The following is a 6000-nucleotide window of genomic DNA, read 5'->3' on the forward strand; positions in this document are numbered from 1 at the left end:
TTAAATATAAAGATAAAAAAGGAAACATGGGAGAAGTTATGCTCTGGAACGATGAGAAATACAATAAATACGAGGCTGCGTATGATACAATATAATTGGTTACACAGACTATACATTACACCGCAAAAGTTAAATAAAAGGGACCCAACAGTATCTGATAGATGTTTTCGATGTAAAAAAGAAAGGGGAACAACAATTCATGCAATCTGGACATGTGAGAGAGTAGAAAAATTTTGGGATGATCTCAATCAGATATTAAATAAAATAACAGAAAACAATATACCAAAGAATCCAGAGATCTTTCTCCTAAGTAACATAAAAAATAAAGAATTTGGAATTGACTTGGAGGATGCACAAAAAAGATTTGTTAAGATAGCCCTAGCTGTAGCAAAAAAATGTATTATGTCAACCTGGAAATTGGAAGATAATTTGAAAATACAACAATGGTATATAGAAATGAATAAATGTATTCCATTAGAAAAAATAACATATAGTTTAAGAAATAATATCGAAATATTCGAACAAGTATGGGAGCCTTACATTAAATACAATAGCGAAAACCTACCGGGAACAAACATTACCTAAGTTGATGGAAGGAGAAGAGTAGAAAAAAATGGACTCAGTAGAATTTCTGGTGTATTTTTGTTGAATGACAACATTGTCTAACTGAATTAATGCAACCTAGATTGTATAACTAAAATGGATGAGAGGGGGGAGGGATGGGGGGGTGGCTTGGGAGGAGGGAGGGGGGAGGGAGAAAAAGTCACTGTAAATGTGTGGAAAAGAAAAAGTGTATATCATGGCTATTGTGATTTATGGTGTGAAAAATAAAAAATTTAAAAAAAAAAAAAAAAAAAAAAAAAAAAAAAAAAAAAAAAAAGAATATGTGATTACAGATACAATGATAATCAAAAGATTTATAACAAATATGTATATTAAACTGCAAGAAAAGGAGAATGAGGAAACAAATGGTAAAACTAAACAAAAATGGGAACAAGATTTAAATATAAAGATAAAAAAGGAAACAATGGAGAAGTTATGCTCCGGAACGATGAGAAATACAATAAATACGAGGTTACGTATGATACAATATAACTGGATACACAGGCTATACATTACACCTCAAAAGTTAAATAAATGGGACCCAACAGTATCTGATAGATGTTTTCGATGTAAAAAAGAAATGGGAACAACAATTCATGCAATCTGGACATGTGAGAAAGTAGAAAAATTTTGGGAAGATCTAAACCAGATATTAAATAAAATTACAGAAAACAATATACCAAAAAATCCAGAGATCTTCCTCCTAAGTAACATAAAAAACAAAGAATTTGGAATTGATTTGGATGGTGCACAAAAAAGATTTGTTAAGATAGCCCTAGCCGTAGCAAAAAAATGTATTATGTCAACCTGGAAATTGGAAGATAATTTGAAAATACAACAATGGTATATAGAAATGAATAAATGTATTCCATTAGAAAAAATAACATATAGTTTAAGAAATAATATTAAAATATTCGAACAAATATGGGAGCCTTACATTAAATACAATAGCGAAAACCTACCGGGGACAATCATTACCTAAGTTAACGGAAGGAAAAGGAAATGAAAAGAATGGACTCATTAGAATTTCTGGTGTATTTTTATTGAATGACAACATTGTCTGACTGGTTTAATGTATCCTAGATTTTATATCTTAAATGGACGGGAGGGGGGAGGTAGGGAGGGTGGGATGGGAGGAGGGGGGGTAGAAAATGGCACTGTGTGTGAAAAGGAAAAAGTGTGTATCATGGTTAATGTGATTTATGGTGTGAAAAATAAAAAATAAAAAATAAAAAATAAAAATTAAAAAAAAATAATTCAAGCTCAATTCTGAGGAATTGAGTTCATACTGCAGATTTGGTATTTATATTTCGGATCTTGGAGATGAAATCTTTTCTTAGTGAATCATGAGTAAATCTTGTGAAATAAAAGAAAGAAATGGAGAGAACTGGCTATGTTTAAAATAGTACTGTATGTAGCTGTTTGCATCAGTGTAACGGCCAAATAATTCTCCCTTGCTACAGTTTTTGTCTTCTGTCTTTTATAGAGGTGTAGATCCAGCCATTAAGCAGTTCCTCATCCAAATTACACGATTCTACATGTTTTTTAGTTGTGTATTTGCCTCCGGTTGTAGATTTGCTTCTGTGATTTGATTAAGCTATTAGTATTCAAGAGTAGAGTTGTGGAATTTTACAGAACTGAAACAACCCTGCAGCTCAACTTGCTCATGCTGACCAAGTCTACGTAAGCTCGTTCCATTTGTCTGTGTTTGGTCTGCAAACTCTTTTATATATTAAAAAAAATTCCTACCCATGGAAAAAAAAAGATGGGAATTAGATTTAAATACACAAATAAATGAAAAGGATTGGATGGATTTGTGTATGACTAAACATAAATGTAAGATATAGGTTAGTTCAATATAATTTTTTACATCAACAATATATGACTCCACAAAAATTAAATAGATTAAATCCTGCCGTATCAGATTTATGTTTTAGGTGTAGGTCTGAGATTGGAACTTTTTTCCATTCAACTTGGCAATGTCCTAAAGTTTGACAATTTTGGTTAGGGGTAGGTAATTTTTAGGAATGAATTACGGGGGTCAATTCCCACAGGATCTGGTTATTTTTATTGAGTAATATTAAGGCTATAAGGCCAAAATTTAAATTAAATATTTATCAAGTTGAACTTGTGTTAATTGCTTTAGCAGTTTCTAGGAAATGTATAGCAATATCATGGAAGTCAGAAATAGATTTAGGCATGGATAGATGGTATGCAGAACTTCGCAGTCATATACCATTAGAGAAAACTACTTATAATCTGTAAGATAAATGTTTTTTTGAAAATATGGAGCATATATTTACAAAATTTTGGTTTGTATGTATGATTGGATTCTCTGAAGACCTCACTTCTTGGTAATCTCCAATGGACTTTATTGTATAAATGTTTTATTTTCTTGGAATTCTCTGGACTTTCTTTTCTTTTAGGGATGGGGGATGGGAGGGTGGGTTGGAGATTGGATTATATATACCACATATATATTTATAAAGTATTCAATAAAAAGCTTGCAGAGGAATCTGGACCAGCTGGGAAATTGGGCCAGTAAATGGCAGATGAAATTTAATGCAGACATGTGTGATGTGTTGCACTTTGGAAGAGTGAATCAGGGTAGGATGTACAGTAAATGGTCAGCCATTGAGGAGTGTGGAGGAACAGGGAGATCTGGGAATTCATATACATTGAGTGCTGTGGGACTAGCTAGTTTTATTTGTCAGCACAGACTAGAAGGGTGGACTGGCCTGTTTTCTGTGCTGTAATGTTCTATGGTTCCTGCACTCATACAAAAACTTGGATAATTTAAATCCCACAATGCAACTTGCCTGATTGTAATGCCGGCGTCTGTAGACGCTGGGGATTGTACTAGGGGTTGAGGCCATCAATCGCCAGTGTGAGATGACATCATATGATGCCGGTGTTGAGCTGACTTTGCTTCCCCACTAGACACTTTAAAGGCCGATTAGCTATTAATTCCTGCAACAAATTGCAAGTGTGAAAAGGGCTATGGAAACGAGGTGCAGCAGAAGCCATTGTCCATTGGGCTTGTTAAATTTTACATTTAAATTTTATTCTCAGCATGGTAGAAGCCGATTCTAGGAAAGTGCATCTATGCCATCCAATTTTTCTTTGGCTTGGCTTCGCGGACGAAGATTTATGGAGGGGGTAAAAAGTCCACGTCAGCTGCAGGCTCGTTTGTGGCTGACAAGTCCGATGCGGGACAGGCAGACACGATTGCAGCGGTTGCAAGGGAAAATTGGTTGGTTGGGGTTGGGTGTTGGGTTTTTCCTCCTTTGCCTTTTGTCAGTGAGGTGGGCTCTGCGGTCTTCTTCAAAGGAGGTTGCTGCCCGCCAAACTGTGAGGCGCCAAGATGCACGGTTTGAGGCGTTACCAGCCCACTGGCGGTGGTCAATGTGGCAGGCACCAAGAGTTTCTTTAGGCAGTCCTTGTACCTTTTCTTTGGTGCACCTCTGTCACGGTGGCCAGTGGAGAGCTCGCCATATAACACGATCTTGGGAAGGCGATGGTCCTCCATTCTGGAGACGTGACCCACCCAGCGCAGCTGGATCTTCAGCAGCGTGGACTCGATGCTGTCGACCTCTGCCATCTCGAGTACTTCGACGTTAGGGATGAAAGCGCTCCAATGGATGTTGAGGATGGAGCGGAGACAACGCTGGTGGAAGCGTTCTAGGAGCCGTAGGTGGTGCCGGTAGAGGACCCATGACTCGGCACCACGCCATCCAATTACACCCAAATCAACCCACATCTCCATATGATTTTTGGAGGGTGGAAGGAAAGCAGAGTACCCAGGAGAAACCCACGCAAATATGGGGAGGAAAGTTTAGGGGAGACATCAGGGGTAAGTTGTTTATACAGAGAGTTGTGGGTGCCTGAAATGCCTCGCCAGGGTTGTGGTTTTTGGAAGCTGAAATATGATGGACATTTAAGAGACTCTTAAATGTTGCCCATTCAGAGCCAGCTCTCCAGCATATGACGTCCTGTTTTGCGGAAACTGCCAAAATGTTTGGCTTGGAAGTCAGCCTGAAGAAAACTGAGATCCTCTATCAGCCAGCTCCCCACCATGACTACCAGCCCCCCCCCCCCCCCACCCCCACATCTCCATCGGGCACACAGAACTGAAAACGGCCAACCAGTTTACCTATCTTAGCTGCACCATTTCATCGGATGCAAGGATCGACAAAGAGATAGACAACAGACTCACCAAGGCAAATAGCGCCTTTGGAAGACTACACAAAAGAGTCTGGACAAACAACCACCTGAAGAAACACACAAAGATCAGTGTGTACAGAGCCTCATTGTCATACCCACGCTCCTGTTCGGCTCTGAATCGTGGGTCCTCTACCGGCATCACCTATGGCTCCTAGAACACTTCCATCAGCGCTGTCTCCGCTCCATCCTCAACATTCATTGGAATGACTTCATCACCAACATCGAAGAACTCGAGCTGGCAGAGTCCGCAAGCATCGAATCCATGCTGCTGAAGACCCAACTGCGCTGGGTGGGTCACGTCTCCAGAATGGAGGACCATCGCCTTCCCAAGATTGTGTTCTATGGCGAGCTCTCCACTGGCCACCGAGACAGAGGTGCACCAAAGAAGAGGTACAAGGACTGCTTAAAGAAATCTCTTGGTGCCTGCCACATTGACCACCACCAGTGGGCTGATATCGCCTCAAACCGTGCATCTTGGCGCCTCACAGTTCGGCGGGCAGCAACCTTCTTTGAAGAAGACCGCAGAGCCCACCTCACTGACAAAAGACAAAGGAGGAAAAACCCAACACCCAACCCCAACCAACCAATTTTCCCTTGCAACCGCTGCAACCGTGCCTGCCTGTCCCGCATCAGACTTGTCAGTCACCAACGAGCCTGCAGCAGACGTGGACATACCCCTCCATAAATCTTCATTCACAAAGCCAAGCCAAAGAAAAAAAAAGAGAAGAAGGTATAATGATGGAAGAAAAATAGAGGGTTACAAGGTAGGGAGGGATTAGTACATTTTTAGGTAGGCACAACATCAAGGTCTGATGGCCCTGTACTGTGCTATAGTGTTCCAGGAATCCGGTGCTATCTGTAAGATGTACAGGGTTATATTAATTTGGGTTTAATTGGACAGCACAGGTTTAAAATGACTGGAATCAGTCTTCTGTCTGATTTGAAGCTAGGTTACTGGCGCTGCGATAACATTGTGCTAACCTGTTCAACAGGTTACATGATGGATCATGTAACCTCAGTCTCCCCTTCCTCTTTTCTCTCCACACCCTTCAATCCTTTCACCAATGGGACACACATCCAACTCCTTTCTTAATACATCTAATGAACCGGCCTCAATAGCTTTCTGTGGGAGGGAGTACCACTAGTTCAAATCTCTCTGAGTGAAAAAGTTTC

Source organism: Narcine bancroftii, chromosome 3 (assembly GCF_036971445.1).
Source record: "Narcine bancroftii isolate sNarBan1 chromosome 3, sNarBan1.hap1, whole genome shotgun sequence".
NCBI lineage: Eukaryota > Metazoa > Chordata > Chondrichthyes > Torpediniformes > Narcinidae > Narcine > Narcine bancroftii.